Source organism: Choristoneura fumiferana, chromosome 18 (genome assembly GCF_025370935.1).
Source record: "Choristoneura fumiferana chromosome 18, NRCan_CFum_1, whole genome shotgun sequence".
Taxonomy (NCBI): Eukaryota; Metazoa; Arthropoda; class Insecta; order Lepidoptera; family Tortricidae; genus Choristoneura; species Choristoneura fumiferana.
This window is the reverse complement of record NC_133489.1, coordinates 10,451,982-10,469,418: the sequence shown is the minus strand read 5'-3', so window position 1 is coordinate 10,469,418 and position 17,437 is coordinate 10,451,982. Positions and strand designations below refer to the sequence as shown.

Below are 17,437 nucleotides of genomic sequence, written 5' to 3'. Positions count from 1 at the left end.
CCACAGGCTCTTATTCCGACGTTATAAGGCCGTCGTAAATTATTTTCGAGTGGCTCGAATAGGTAGGTAAGTAGGTACTTACATATTTCGTTTGACTGTACAAGATAAACCCACGCAAAACCACCTTTAAACAAAGGAATATCAGAAATCACATTATTATTATCGATATTTCATTCATCGTGTCAAACGTCGCCAATTAGCGGCACGACACTCGGCAAGGAACGAACGGAAGACAAAGCTCCCGTTACGCGGGCGTTATCCGTGTGAAAGCACACAAGTTGCTGTTATGTCGAGGGCCACTGTGTACAGTGTACAGTATTCAGGCAAAGATTGTCTTGTCAAGAGCCGGCGAGCTCAGTGCAACGCGCCCCGCGGTATACGGCGGACGCTTCACGCCGCGTCTCCCCACGTCACCGGCACGTATCCGATACTCGAACGAAAAGTTTCGAAACTAGAATACTTTTTCGAACGAACGATATATTCAAAACACTAACGTTTCGACTTCAAGGACTGATTTTGTGAACGTTAATGGATGCTGGACAGCATTTGGATAGTTTTTTAAAATGTGATTGCACATTATTATTCTTTTTGCCTCAGTTATACCAGGTGAGTAATTACAATTTTAATTGGACAAACATTTTTCTTTTGATACTAATTAAGAATGTTTTTTTACAAAGAAAAATTGCTAACTTGTTTGAAGCTTTAAATAATTAATTGCCACTTGTGTTTCAAATACTTCCATATTATATTCGTTGGCCTATTTGTTTAGACAGATGTTATTGCATCTGAGAGCAATCCAAGCTCACCTTAAATAGCAACGAAGTTACAAAGAATTCTTTGAATTTTCCAACTAGGTATTTCTTTTTAAAATAAAGCATGTTTTTATTTCAATGAATAAACTGTACTTACATATAAAAGCGGTATTAGAAAATTCTGGCCGAAATGCCTTGTAATTTTGATAAGCAAATAGCCGTCCCCGATAGCAAATATATCATTTACCCACAGACGGTTTATTTCTATACGAAACCCTTCGCAATCCGTCTCCAATGCTTCCAGGGCAAAGTCAGCATAACAAAGAGAATTACGACAATGACGTCTACATTGAACCCTCTTAATTTTCCTTTTGGGATCCTTTGTTTTATACAGAGGCCGTGGCTATTGTCGAAATCGCTTTATGTAGCCAGTTTGTCGAAGATGAAAGCGAAAAAATAATTAGTCATGGTGTAAACTCCCGGCCACTTTAGCGTGTAGCGTCCGGCGTTATTCCGGCAGCTAACTAGTTGTGCTTAGTATTTCCTTTTGCTTTAAAGTCAAGACTGAAGTGTACAAAGATTGCCTGGAAGAGATCGCTTTTAAGCAATAAGACCGCCTATTGTCTACCCTGCATTTTGCGTTTATGTAAAAAAATTGTAGATACTGATTTGTGGTGTGCAATAAAGAATTATTTGTATTTTATTATACCTATAGGTATACAGAAGGAATTAAAACACTGTTAGTACAGACTTAGGTATTAGGTGATGACGTATTATATATATTATAGTTTTCCAATTATAAAACGCCTATGCTTACCGTAATTATTATTGCGTGCGCGTCAATCGAAGTTTCATTTAAGTTCTATAAAAAATACTTTGCATATTTGACAAATTTATCTGTATTTGTTATCCTACTTAAATTTTCTTGTGAAAAATATAGGTTTGCTTGAGAATTTGATGAATAAAAACTTCACCGTTGTACTTCCGTACAATACACCTGTCAATTCGATACAGCCGTGTAAAATTGACATTTCAGCTCATTTCTGCCATAAAATAATCGATAGCCTTTTTAATTAAGGAGATCACAATATTGTGTACACATTGCAATTGCTGTCATTCTAAAATATAATTTCAACAAAACGGCCATTCAGTGTTATCAACATTAAGTATATTTATAACAAATATTGCGTTGGTTATTCCACTTCCAATATCCGCTACAAAATTGATACAGACGATACAGTGCTCTGGTTTTGTATAAATTGTACGTACTTACGTATTTTAGTTTATACTCATCAAAATTCGCATATTTATTGTCAATTTAACCCTTTCTAATCCCCAACGTAAAAAAGGGTGTTATTAGTTTGACGCCTATATCTATCTGTTTGTCTATGGCATCCTAGCAATCAAACAGATGGACCAATTTCAATGCGGTTTTTTTACGTCAGTTATGTTTCATTGAGGGACCTTCCATACGAGGTTTTTTTGCGTTCGTTTCTATCGATACAAACGCAAGTCGAACGCTCAGTAAGCCAGCACGTTTTAACCTTACACAACGATCCTTGCGTTTGTATCGATACAAACGCCACGTTTTTCGAACGCAGGCGTTTGTATCGAGTTTGTATCTCGTCTGAAATCGGTCCCCCCTCGCTGAGGCGCGGTGCGCTTGTATCGATACATACGCGCGTTCGAAGTTCATTTTGCGACGTGTGAAATCTGCCAAAACGCGATGAAAACGCGCGAGGACGCTCGCATCAAAACGCGCGTCGTCAGCGCGTCAAAAAACCTCGTGTGTAAGGTCCCTAAAATTGATTCGGATTTATGAGCTATTGAAGTTTGAAATGACAATATCAGGGGTTTTCAACTTTTCCAAATTTTTCCAAAAGTCCAAAAAGTCCTTTTTCCAAAGTTTCATTTTGTAGCCAAAATGGCAAAAACGGAACCCTTTTAGTTTCGCCATGTCTGTCTCTGTCCGTCTGTCTTTCCGTCCGCGGCTTTGCTGAGGGACTATCAATTCTAGAAAGCTGTAACTTTGCACGAATATATAAGTAAAGTATGCCGACAAAATGGTATAAGTAATAAAAAAATCAAAAAAATGTTTTTTAAGACTACCTCCCATAGACGTAGTGGGGACGTAAAGTGGGGGATGATTTTTTTTTCTCATCCAACCTTTTAGTGTGGGATACTTTTCGAATCAGTGATTTGTTTGCAAAATATTCAACTTTAAAGTGCAAATTTTCATTAAAATCGAGCTGACCCTTTATATGTCGAGCTAAACTCGGTTTAAGACGTGAGTTATCCGTTACAATATCAATTAATATGAGTTAGTCTCACGGTAGTTTCATGTTCAAAGTCCCCCCCCCCCCCTCTAAAATCTAAAGCGGTGAGTCGAATTTTTTTTTTAAATTCAGAATGGTAGTAAGTATATTAAACTTACAAGTAAAACTATAACGGTTAAGTTTCTTGAGAATTATTAGTAGTTTAATAGGAAATAGCAGTCTAAGGTATAAAATATAATTCCGTAAGTACAAAATTATACAAAATCCTTAGAAAAACATTACTTAATTTTTTCGTAATGGCTACGGAAGACGGAACCCTATTTCGGGCGTGTCCGTCACGCTCTTGGCCGGTTTTTTTAGTAATGCGCCATCTTTAATGAGTTATTTCATTTCGACTCTTCTTGTGTGCCAACACTTGCATTTGTACCTAACAAAATCTCAGTGTCTTTAAGTGAATCGATGTTTCTGAACCGTAAGTACTTTTGTTAATTAATTGGAATGGAATACATGTTGTTTTGATTATTTTATGTGATTACCTTAAGATTTGCAGTTAATATGCAATTTAAAGTTTGTTGGTTATGTTTTAGCTTCGGGGCTATTGTGTGCGTCCTGTTGGGGCTATTGCGTCTATTGTATTGTAACGCAATATTTACTCAGGTCCGAAACCTTTTATTTTAGGATAATATTATAGCTGTTAATCTAACTGTACATAAGTCTAATCAAGGAATAAATTTGTAATCTGTACCTACAATACCTACATAATCTAGAAGCCTTAGTTTGTAAAAAAAAGAACCTAAAAATTGCTCTTTACAATTTATGCCTGTTTGTCGGTTTATTTTTATCAACATCACGTTAAATCTAATCCAATGAACGGATTTCGATGGATAATTTTTAATGTGGGAAAATTCCTCCTGTAAAGTTGGCATATTTTTGGAGGGGTTGAATCTAGTTTAGTCACGCGGTAACAGCGTGTCAAGCCAAGTTCAAGCTTACAAAAGTGGCGAGTAGTACCGTGTGTAATTTTACCCGAACCATTTTCTTAGTGAGAATTATCCCAATGTGTCATACATCAAAGCACCACCAAATATCGTAAAGTTTCAAGTAAAATCGCCTTCCCCTGGAATCTAGGAAGGGGCTAATGCGTCTATGAGAAACGAGGTCAATTAGACCCTATAGCCCCGAATATTTTTGTTTAACTAATTACCCTAAACTAAGGCTAGAATTTAGCGTACAACATAATAATATACTTTGTCATATGTGCTTTTCCAATTACATAATACTAATAAAAGACACTTTCACCCCACCTGGGGTTATAGCTTCTAAAAATCTCAGCTTTTACAGAAACGTAATTTAAACGTAGAAGTTAGCTTTTATTAGCTTTTTTTTATATGACTGTTTGGCAAACGAGCAAGTGGGTCCCCTGATGGTAAGAGATCACCACTGCCCATAAATATCTGCAACACCAGGGGTATTGCAGACGCGTTGCCAACCTAGAGGCCTAAGATGGGATACCTCACGTGCCAGTAATTTCACCGGCTGTCTTACTCTCCACGCCGAAACACAACAGTGCAAGCACTGCTGCTTCACGGCAGGATTAGCGAGCAAGTTATTAAAAATGCCATAAAATGGCACTTAAAATATAAAATTAGATAAAATATGCTAGCTTGTATCATAAGTTATAGCTTTTAAGGATACATAATGTGTTTGTTATAATCTGATAAATATGCTGTTTAAAGTTTTGTGACGCATTAGCCCCGGTCGGCCTTATTGAAATATATCATGAGCTTTTCTGTGAAGGAAAACTCAAATACGAAACTTATCATTTTATCCTCCGCTGGCCTAATGTACAGTCAGTGTCAAATACCAGAGAACGGCAAAGTTGTTCAAATATCATCCACATTGACGCACTTAACAATAGAGACATGGTACGATATATCTAAGCACCTCTACCGCTTCTTTATATTTTGAAGTGGTTGTTTCACTGATCCTACCTGACGTAAGAGTAAATAGCGCTCCCCATTGCCAGCTGTGAACTTCAGACTTCAGCACTGCGGTATGGAGGACATGGAGAAACTACCACACTATTTTCCCAAGAAAGTTGCCAGAAAGGTTCATTGCGGATTGTCAACTGACGATCACGACCACTCTGTTAAGAGTATAGCGACCAGTGCCGGCCTTGAAGTACAACGAGAGAAGAGCGGTCACTTTAGGCGCCAGATAACAAGGGGCGCATTTAGGGGGGTATTTTCCAGGCACCAGTTCAAAACAAAAGAAGGCGCTTTTTGAGAAGTGCGGAAGCGGTGTAGGCAATCTCGCTACTAGAGCCGGCTAGAGCCGGGGCTGGTAGCGACTTAGAAGAAGTATTACTACCTCCACCTTGGGTTAGCCAGCTTATAGATAATTCCAAGTAGAATCTCAACCCATAAACTATTAAACCATTATCTAAGTCTATTTTCTGAAAGCCTTATAAACCTAAACTTAAAGAAACTTAGCCGTGTACCTACTAGCGACTTTTCTAGCTTTGCGAGCTCGCTCTAAATACGACAGTAGCGTCGGATACCGTATTTTATAGACTACACATCCCTAAAAAGTTGGCAGAGTTTACTGCGAACACAACCGTGGGTTCGACAAAACATCCGCCCGGCTGACCGTGTCCGGAACAAACCCGGATTTATTTGACCGCATCGTGCGGGTTCCCTCAAGACCCAGAGATATGTATAATTATTACGAGTTTTTTATTTGGTTACAGGTTATGTGAGTCCATTTTGTCCGCTATTCTTTAGCGGCGAGAATTGGCTAACTACCTAGTTTTACTAACGTTGGCAAATCTATAAATTTAAAAGAGTGACATGACTGACTGACAGAGAAAAATTAATGATAATGATGAATGAATGATATGTATAATAATTATTACGACTTTTGATTTTGTTGTAATAATGATACAAAAGTCAAGTGAGTTATTTTTTTCCACTATTCTTTGGCGGAGAATTGGCTACCACCTAATTTTACTAACGTTGGCATATCTTAACCTTCAAATAAGAGTAACACCACTGACTGGCAGATGGCAGACAACATAACAGCTTAAACCATTGGAACTAACGCCTTCAAAATTTACTGACAAGTTCCTAATAAAGATACATTAAGAAGGATTTTATTTTCAAAATTGCCACGGGATAGATAGGTAGCCCAATTTAATGTTTCGCTTTGTCCGTCCGTCTATCCGTCCGCGATTTAGCTTGGAGATTATTAGTGCTAGAAAGCTGTAAAGTGGATAACGTGGTAAAATTAAAAAAAAAACTGGGTACCACCCCTACACGTGATCAGGTCTTCTTTAAACCTGTAGTAGTGTGGCATATTATTGGATGTCTTTCAAAAACATTGTGTGCTTGCTGATGCCGATATCATTTTTCGATTTTAGGCATCAGTTTGCAAAATATTAAACTTTAAACTGCGAAAGACTCTAATAAACATATTTTCCTGTTTCTTAAAAAAGTTATAGCTTTTTTTTCTTAAAAAATAAATGAGCAAAAAACAAAAACATTGACGTATTTACCACGATGACAGGTGTCAGGATTGACTTCTTAGCGGCGGACTACTGTACAAGATCTTTGCTTTCCTTTTATCCGTTAAGTCGCATTTGCTGATGGCACAACTATCACACATCGGCTTCGTCCTCGTGTCAAATTATTCTACGCAACGCAATAAATTGTTGCTCGAAAAATTTTTCAAAGCTAATTACGATGTGATATAGGTACTTAAAATTGATCGCAATAGGTATTTCTTCATAGCACTAAAACCGACGGGCTACTGTCTGTGTTTGTGTAAAATACACACCGAATTTAAGAGTAAATGTATCACAGCTTAGTCGGCTTTATAAGTTAACGAGTAATGGTCAATAAACAATTAAGTCATACTGAATATTTGTCGCATATAAGTAGTGAGTGGCTCAACACGCACTTGCCCGGTTTTTATTTATTATTTAACAGGATCGAAATCCTGAAATAAAGTTAGTGCATATGACAACTGAATTATTATTTTATTAGTCATTAACCTAATTGGGTCAGTTACCAATCGTAAAACTATATCATAGACATTTTCAACATGCAATCAAATTGTATTTTGGTTCAAAAATCAACATGAACAACTGTTCGCAGTACTATGCCCAATGTCAATTAATTATTAGTTAACTAGTAATTTAATAACAGCCAGCTCGCGATCGATCCCACCTACCACTAACTTCAGAATTAATTAAGAAAGCATTCTCTATTAAAGTGTCCACGGACCGTGCCGCGTCGGGCGCTATCTAAGGGCCACAATCCATTGCAGCCGACGAGCCACCCATTAAGTTCAACGTAGCGTTTCAGCGCCGGCGACATCACTCAACGCACCGAAATAAAAAACAATGTCGATGGACTCTTTCACAGAAGTGCGACCTTTCCCACATCAAAACACGGCCTTTTTGAAATCGAGTTACTCGCCAATGGATCACGCGCTTTAGGCGCAGTCATTAACGGGCAGTGTTGTTGTCCCAACTTATTATCGTTTAATTTATAGCCACACATTAGCGCTTGAGGCGCCATTAAGCTGGGGAAGACTCGGGGAATAAATAAACTCGGGGAAAGTTCACATGATGAACACCCCGACCCTAACTCACTTGCCTCAGCACGTGCACTCGTTAAATTGTCACTGGCAAGCGAAATAGCGTTTATTGTCCTCTATACTCTAATGAAATTGGTATGGCTTGAGGTTATACGTATTTTTACATTTATATTAAGATCAAATTAAACAATATCAGGCAAAAATTATGCTGCTTTAGTCGATTCCCAATTTCAGCTTCGTTACTTATCGCAATTCAACTTTTCGGATTCAACCAGAGACCAAATTAATTAAAACATTAAAAACAAGTGATTTTTGGGGAGGAGTTCTCAATGAAAACACGCTAAGCCTCACTAATTACGAGTTCACCCTCGTAATACCTATCTACAACATAATTTCGCAGCATAGCCAAATTTGCAGAATCACTAAGGAAGGGTTCCAATTCTGAATTCTACCGACAGGTCTGACATTAAACAGAAGCTATGTTTGACATGTTTCTATTTGCCATGTATGCGGTTCTAACAAAACCCGGTTTTAAGGAGTTGTATTAAGTTCTCTTATTCTAAATCATAACGTTTCAGTTTGAAATCAAGCAGCCAAGTAATAGCGAACTTTATCTCCAATGCTTAAGAGTTAATATCTTTATGCCCCTGTTGATGATTTTACTCAGATACTTGAGCAGATAAGCTTTTTGCGAAATAATGTGAATTTTCTTTCAAGTGTGCTAGAGTGTATTTTGCTCTGTTGATGCATAAGGAAGATTACCTATTCGTAGACATGTCGACGATAAGAGTTGTCGTTATAGAGGTTGTCGGAGACCCTCAAAATATAAACATCGTCCAGATGTCGCAGATAAGCGAGGGCGCTTTTTGGCCTAATGGTGGATTACCTCAGTGAAGTCAAGTATCTACATCTCGTGTCGAACCACCGAACGTCTGCGGGTATTTATTGAACAAAAATCTTCTGAGTGATCACATCAAAAAAGATACAAGTATAGACTCAATTATTCATCAAAACATTACCTGCTCCCTCTGTATCTCACTTAACACGAGATCGATTTTAAGACAAAAGAATGATAAGTAGCGACAAAACCTTCCAGAATCAATTTTCAAATCGAATTATCATATTGTTTTATTCATGAAGATATACCTTCAGATATCTTTCAATGAACGAGGATTAAAAATATCACAGTACATTTTTAAACACTCAGAATAAGAAATTATTGATAGATGTGAGCGCGCATGTTTCACTCTGCTTGTTAAATTAGAAACTTTGTATGTGTATATTTCAAATAAGCATTGTAAGTGTAGAAATGTCTACATTTTATTACATTTGGATTCTAAAGGCTTTATCCGAGATAATAGTAAATTCAGATATAATTTTTTTCAGACCTGACGTGTATAGACGTCAGAATAAGAAGTGAATTTCGTGATGGTATAATACAAACGGTTAGGGTAGAAGATGGTATTTAATTAAAAACCTTATAAAGGAAAGAGCAACCCTTCTACTTTATTATAAGTGAAATTTGTACCCTGGGATTGATGGCTGTTTGACAGAAACCCAACGAACTGTAATTTTATTGAAAACGCCACAGCTGCGGATTTCCTTTCTCTTTTTGGAATATGAAAATGCGTCTCCCAGGTATCATCGCACTTTGTTATTATAAATCTTTTACAAATCAATTGGTGTTATTTTTATTTTTCATTACATTAATGCAAGTTGCTTTTTACGAAATTATTTTAGTAAACGATGATAGTAAGTAATTTTATTAGACGATTATAGTAAACGATGTTTTGAATAGACATGTTGAAGTCGTTAATGAAAATAAGTCCAATACTATCTGGAAGCCAACCTAAAACTTTCAGTATCTGATGCATGAGACATGGAGTGAATTATAAATTAAGAACATGATATTTATTTTTATGATTGGTTTTTTGGAGTCTTTTTGTATTTTTTATTTCAACTCCAAATTTTTTACTTTTACGGTCATCCCGTAAAACCATATCGAAAATACAAACTGAAACATGGATGCACATTCCGTGCTGCCTGCTATAACCCCTACACCACCGCTGTTCAGGAGTCTAGCTAGACACAAATTTCTCCTATGCACACATATCTCAGGTCGCTTTTTTCTACTACGCTCTCATCGATAGACGTAACACTCTTTTGGAACTAACCGCTTACCCAGACAAGAGATGTCGCTACTAAGCAATCAAATTATGATTGTTCTTTTTGGAGTCTTTTTGTATTTTTTATTTCAACTCCAAATTTGTTACTTTTACGATCATCCCGTAAAACCATATCGAAAATACAAACTGAGACATGGAACATGGAATTTCTTTTTTGCCTTCAAATAAAATAAGAAAGAAAAGTCATAAGCAGACTAATTTACAAATATTCACTTTTAATTTATGAGTCAATTTAATTATAAAAAAAGATTATATTAATTCAGGTATCCAACGTAGCGTTCAAGGATAAACGTTTATTTTATCCATTCAAAGTTTTTAATTACTTGCATTAATCTGGAGGAGCAAAGCATACCAGGATGCAGGAATTACCAACAATGTTCAATGGAGAGGGTGACAAAGAAATCCCTCCCTTGTATAACAAGAGTTTGTTTGTGCTAATTAGGTTTGCCCTAATGAAAACAGGGCGGTGTTCATCCGTAGTTGTCTGGATAATTAACAGCTGAGATAGGAAATATTAATATTTATAAGCCTCGGGGTCGAAAGCAAATTTTCTTTATACGTTTTAACTAGCTTGAAGCCGGTGATGAATTTTACATGTTTATTTTAAAAGCGGAATTAATTAAATAAGGAATAAATATTTTTCAACTGCTGTCAAATTCACAGAAGTCCTTTATCCTCGTCAAAATGTTGGGTCAGCAGTGCACTTTATCTGGGCTACAAATAATTTCAAAGTCAAATTAAATCAATTATCTGGCTGTAAAATGCCTTTTTAAAAACGGGGGCGTACTTTTTTGTCATTTTAAATTGTTCGCTAGATAGCTTGATGTTTTATCGGCTTTAAGCGTTTGAATTATATGGCTAAAAAGTATTGAATTCGTTTGAATTTTTGCGGTTAGTCAGCTAAAGCTATAAAAACAGATTTTGTCATCAACTGACGACAATAACGATCGCAAAGTAACATTGAGTTGTTAATTTTGTCGCATTAAATCTGATGTCGTTAAACTTAATATTATTTTTATTGCGCAAACAAAAACAAATCGTTTTATGTTCAAATTTAAATTTTCCAGTTCCCTAAAGGGCGAGAGACCCTGCCTGTAATAAGGCGATGTTTTTATTACACTGGGCCCTTCTAATAAGCGGACACTGCTTGTTCGCAAACAATCTCATCCCGTTCCGTAATTTTATACCTATATCTGGCTAAAGGAATAATAGCTTGCCTGCTTAATAGCCTGAGAACTACGAGTAAGTAGTTGTTTTGTTTGTTTTCTGTAATAAAATAAATTTAAAAAATCAAAAAACCCGACTGCCTTAAAAACTAAAAGGAAGAAAATAAGTCTAGTGGTCTAGAACTGTCAAGAAGCTCATTTAAGGTTCAACAGTCGGGACCCATTACCAAGATTTTTGAGCTGGTTACGATTTGAATGGGTCCCGACTGTTGAACCTTAAATGAGCTTCTTGACAGAGTTCTAGGCCACTAGACTTATTTTCTTCCTTTTAGTTTTTAAGGCAGTCTGGTTTTTAGATTTTTTTCATTTAATGTTTTTTATTTTATACATTTTTGATATTTCTGTGAAAATAGTAGATCAAAAGTATTATAACCCGTATATATTATGAATGGGCTAATTATTAGCTTTCATTTGATTCCCATATTGTTACAATACAAAATATATCTTTTTATTCCTTCGCCATATTTTTTTTCGCAGGCGCCATATTGAAATATTATATACCTTGTATCACTCCGACAGTTATGACAAATCCAATGATACCTCATATGTTAAAATCCGTCCAGCCGTTTAGGCTGCAGCGAGGACCAAAGAAATGGACATACATACCCACATACATACATACATACTTACATACATACTTACATACATACATACTTACATACATACATACGCTCGAAAAACATAACCCTCCTTCGGGCAGTCGGGTAATAAAAGTTATGTTGGCACACTACACATTGTATGTCTAAGATTATCATTTTCACTTTTTATGCAATAAGGTACCTAATGAATCAAAAACTTGGTGTCATAATTGCAATCAAGGTGAAAAGTAGATTACAACTTGTTTATAAATCTCATTTTACCCTCGACTTAATTATGAAACCTCGCCTGCGGCTCGGATGGATATAAACCTTGGGTAAAATGGCACGTTTTATGCACTCGTTATACAATCTACTATTTACAGCAACCATAATATATTTACAGCAACCATAACTTACCGTAAACTCAGGTTTCTATAGTCCCACCCAGCGTTCATCAATAGTCCAAACAGACTTTTTAACATTTCGATCAATTACGGAACTGCTAACGTCATCTAGGAGGTTCAACGCAGCCTAATCCAATATAAAATGCACGATGAACCTCTGTAATTGTTCGAAGTGTTAAAAAGTCCGTTTGGACTATTGATGAACGCTTGGGACTATAGAAACCTGAGTTAACGGTACCGAAATAATAATATTCTTCTTATCTGTTGTCGGCACTGAATGCGACAAAAAACTGTAAAGTAGTAGGTGGCATGTAGTAGTTATGGTAGTTTTCCCGTGAATGTTTATGTACATTATGGCCCTGCGGTGGCCACTAGAGTTCAGAAAATTGAATTCCAATATCACAAGTATTAGAAATAATTCCGACATTTACTCCATTTCGTATTCGCACTTATCCATTCAAAATCGAAATTATATTGAAAAAAGATTTTATATCGGGACCTTTCTTTTGAAAACAAAGCGTTAGTGTTACGGGCAGAATTTATCTTAACATTTTTTAACGTAGCTCACTCTTCGACGCATTCACTGACAGCATATTTATTCAAACCTCGCTTATCAATCGCATATACTCGTATGTATGTAATTTTGAAAGAATTTCAACCAAACCTTTTAACGATCTCATAGCAGCGTTCAACACACTAAGTAAAAATAAGTAAAAGCTAGAAAAGGCATTGTGTGTGTGATGTATGCATAGAATAGGATCTTATGCTTGTGGGTGTAAACTTGGCTCCGCAGTTAAAATATTCTCTCCCGTGGAAATATTTGCTCAATGCAATATTACAGGAGTCTGGGCCTAAGGATGTGTTTGATTTGACTTTTCTTATTTATATTATGGTAATTATCGAAAACCTCATTTGGGAGTTATTTTATAATTTTCCACCAAAAACACATAATTTGAGAACAAATGCCTAATTTGTGACAAATGATCCCACATCTCCGTAGCTTGTGCCAAACAAGTCTGAAAATGGAAATTTAAGGCAAGTGAGCATAAATTTTACATTAATATTGGCGCCGCGTATATTATAACTGCATTATCTGCTTAATATTCATGAGCAACGAAGTTCCCGCAAGTGAAACGGGTGACGAATTTCGACTTATCCGCCGCATCGAGTTACTCCATGAATATGTAGGCATGCGAGAGCGCAACCACAATCTTTGGAAACTTTGCCAAAACGCCTTTGCAAGTGTAAAGTCATTTCATTGATATTGTGTATTAGTGTACCAATCTAGCTGTGACACGCTTTGTGATAAAGGAATACTTACATATATCCCTATTCGGTGCGGGATGTAGATCGCGATTAATGTGTCGTAGCAAATAGTTCAAATATAATTAGCCGTGAATCATTGAAAGCTGGTAAATATTCCTATTATTTGCTCCTTTTTGTAACTAGTGGTTTAATTCAATATGAATGAGAGAATACACTTATTTAAACAAAGTATTAAAATGCGTGGTGCGCCAATTCAAATTCAAAAATTTATTTTGGACCTAAAAATCCATAGTGTTATGCCTGTGATTTATATTTTTGTTCAGATTAATCTTAACTTGATATTCATTTTTTAGCTTCTTATCAATATTTTCGAATATTATAAAGATCGACAAACTATTTCGAGAACGCTCAAAGGACTTTATTGAATAAACCAAGTAGAGTAGACACGAACGAAATCGAAATAACATTTTGCGTAGTCAAGTAGATACTACTACTTTGAGATTCAGATTAAGGCTTCTGCTAAAGTCGAGCGCTATCAACTAAATAAAAATCAATAACGCAATCGATGGCGAGTTTCTTTTTCACAATCCATTTGCTCTAAGAACTCAGTGCTTACTCAAAGGGATCTGTTCGACCCTTATTTCGAGATCCTTTAGGACCACACTTGAAGAACGGCGTACCGCCTTTAGGGCCCCGCTTCCGCCCCTCCAAGAAATACCCAAGATAAGAGAGACGTTTTGGCGCCATTCATGTTTATGGCAGGGCAAATGGCCCTAGAATACTGCGTACTTATTATAAACAAGTACTTGCAAAATATATTTTTAAAGAATTTTGAAGCGGGATTGAAAAATGAAGGACATAATATACAGTGATGGGTGCGACGTCAAATTATTTCGGTACGTTCTGCAAATAGCGTTGAATATATCGTAACGAAACTTAGCGAACGCAGCGGTCCAATTAGGAACTTGGTGGCTTATGAATACGACTTCCCAACTACTGGAATACGATAATGGGCTTGCGAATTTTACTTTGTACATTAAGTAAAACTAAAACAGCATAACTATACTGTTGTGCTCAATAATAGGACGAGGGTTGATACTTCAAAATTGGGCTGTGTCTTTTACAAAAGTATAGTATAGTTAAAGATAGAGTCATTCACGATTAGGTACAATCATTACATTAATGTTTAATTTTGACAAAATCACGCGTCTTCGTGGATAGCACTAGGTACGAGTATAAATAGGGGGTGCCCTTGGAAATTTCGACAAACTAATTATCGAATTTCATTTCATCGAAAACGATATCGAATATTCAATACTAATATTTTCTCTTCGAGTAATTTCACTTAATCGAATAGTCATTACATATTAAAACAATTATTAGAATAACAGTAAGTACAAGGATTATTATTTGCTTAAAAATACATTTCATCGACTATTCATGAGACAGAACAACTAAATATCGGTGTGTCGACATATTATTATAGAACACTTTTATTTCAGTTGATTACATAGTAAAAAAAAATATTCTATTAGTTTTAGTGATTCAATACTGAATTCTGCATCTTTTGCATATTTTTTTAAATATATCGCTACCAGGTAAGTAGGTTAGGTTAGGTTAGAACTGCGACCCCAACAAAAATAAATCGCTACGAGAAAAGTACATTACAACTGCGACATCATTCAAATCATTGAAGCTGTGAAATGATACATATTAAAACAATATTCTAAGATGTAACACTTAAAACAATAAAAAAATTATTAAATAATAAAATATGAAATGAATATCTACCAAATAAACAATCTCTTAAATAATATTTCCAGAAATTAAAAATCGGTGATTTAAAAATACTCATTCTAATCATTCCAAGTAATGAATATTCGACGAAATGAAAAAATATTAAACATTGACTTTTAAATGATATTCGATTAAAAGTATGTTGACATTTAAAGGGTAAACCATAAATAGGATTGACGTGTTTAAACAAATCCGAGTAAAGTACCTTTCTGACAAAAATCTGTAATACTAGCTTTTGAAATAATATTTATGTGATTATGTAGAGTTGGAGGTATCTTTGTCGTATTCTGAAAAAGGAAATTCTAACATGTTTCCGCAAGACTTTAGAATATCATAGTCACTTTTTAATACTCATATTGTATCTATAATCATCATCAATCTATTTGTGTATGAGTGCTAACTCATTGCATCCAGTTATTATGTTTCTCATCATCATCGTCATCCTCTCAGCCGTAGGACGTCCACTGTTGGACATAGACCTTCCCCATAGACCTCCAGTCGCTTCGGTTGGCAGCAGCCTGCATCCACCGTGAACCCGCGGCTATAACCAGGTCATCCGTCGATCTCGTTGGTGGACGTCCTATGCTCTTTGGTGGACGTCCTACGCTTATTATGTACCTATTAATAACTATTTTGTGGTGATAAAGTGTTATAACGTGAACACAATATTATTATGAAGAGCTTTTGTTAGCAATAAAAATAGTTTACGGCAGCTTAGCACGCTCTTAAATACTCGATAACATTAAACCTTAAAATAATCCTGTCCTTAATTGACAGTTATTTAACTAAAATCCGACGAAAACTAGCAGCGCGCACTTAGAATTCATTGTTATTTTGGAGTGTGAAGGGATGGGTCGGGGTGTTACTTTATTTTACAAAACGTAGTCTCCGTAAAATTTTATGGGGGGCGTTTGAGAGGGGCGCGCGGTCATTAACAACCAACGTATACGAACACTCGGCGTGCGTCGCCAAGGACGTGGGCGCCGGCTTCCAAGCCGTTGCTTTCAATTACCTTCCTAATTCGCAACAGTCTAACTACCGGCAATAAGTTTGTATTAAAAGACCGTACAATTCCTTTTAGCTGGAATTATTAAAATATGCTGGTTGGACTTTGTACTTTGTCGTTGGGTGCTGATTTGTAACGCGTTTGATCCCACTTTATTATATTCAGGTGTGAAGATTTTATTGTAAATTTAAGATAGAGATGAATATTTTAAACTGTCACCCAACCCCAACCTTAAATGAATAAGCTTTCATAAAATATGTACGTAAGCACACCTATTGGCCTCGAAATTTCACATATTTTATGTTATCTCATACGTCATGCCCGTTTGCTGGTCAATATGACCACTAGAAGTTTTTGAAAATTATTTAAGTGATTAATTTGGTTTAATATTAAAGATTTTTTTAAGAACTTTTTTAATTAAAATAAATTTTTCTCAATTGCTCTAGCCTAAATTGATCCACATCTTTTGGCTTACCATGCCGAGCGTGCTAAATCCAATTCCACTATAGTGTCTTTGTATCAACCCACTCGAATAACTTGATCGCTTACATTCGCCAATAGTGGTGTAGTTTGCTACCAAATGAAACTATAATACAAGTCACTACTCCTATGTTTCAAATTGCATTAGAAGGACGTATAAGAGCTACGGTGCTACAGACAGACAGACACACATAGCGGTCAAACTTATAACACCCCTCTTTTTGCGTCGGAGGTTAAAAACCGAAATATTTATTTTATTTTTCATACGTTTTTTGCTAATATATAAAAACACAAAAAAATATACTTACATACCTACTCGTGATTATAAGTCAAATTACTATAAAGTGCTTTATGTAAAATCAACGTTCTTAGAAGTTTTTTTTTCTACATCCAATACACGTTATACAGTATAACTTATACTATATAACAATACTCGGATCGTATTGTTCGAATATTGTTTTTATTTGCTTCGAGTAGACCAATTTTGTTTGTTGCCATATTTGTATTGGCTTTATAAACATTTTGAACCAACTTTTAAAAAAAAACTTTGTTGTTTATTGTTATTAGAATGGCAGGAAATTTGATGCTATTCTCTTGTCCTAAAATCTAAAATATGGTGTTGTCAACACTTTTACACATGAAAATACTCATTTATAAAAAAAGAATAAAACCATAATCTATGTCGTGAGCATTTCTGCAAATCAGCTTCATCTTCTAACGCTGCAAAACCCCGCTACGCCCTTGTTTGGTTCTGCAGCAAGCATTAGTTTGTTACGTGGGAGCCATGGGTGAAGATGGGTAGTCGCAGATGAAGCAGAATGCGATGGCAGCTGCAAGGGAGGCCACGATGCCAGTTGCGAGAGCTGA

The 17,437-nt window shown here is 35.9% G+C and overlaps 1 protein-coding gene across 1 annotated transcript in view; it reads left to right on the top strand.

Annotated features, from left to right (window-relative positions):
- The first annotated feature begins 352 nt into the window (after positions 1 to 352).
- LOC141437923 (lachesin-like) overlaps positions 353 to 17,437 on the top strand; it is a 78,767-nt gene continuing 61,682 nt past the window's right edge. The window contains exon 1 of the mRNA XM_074101505.1: positions 353 to 606. The gene's annotated coding sequence lies outside the window, so the exon portion shown is untranslated. The remainder of the gene's footprint in view (positions 607 to 17,437) is intronic.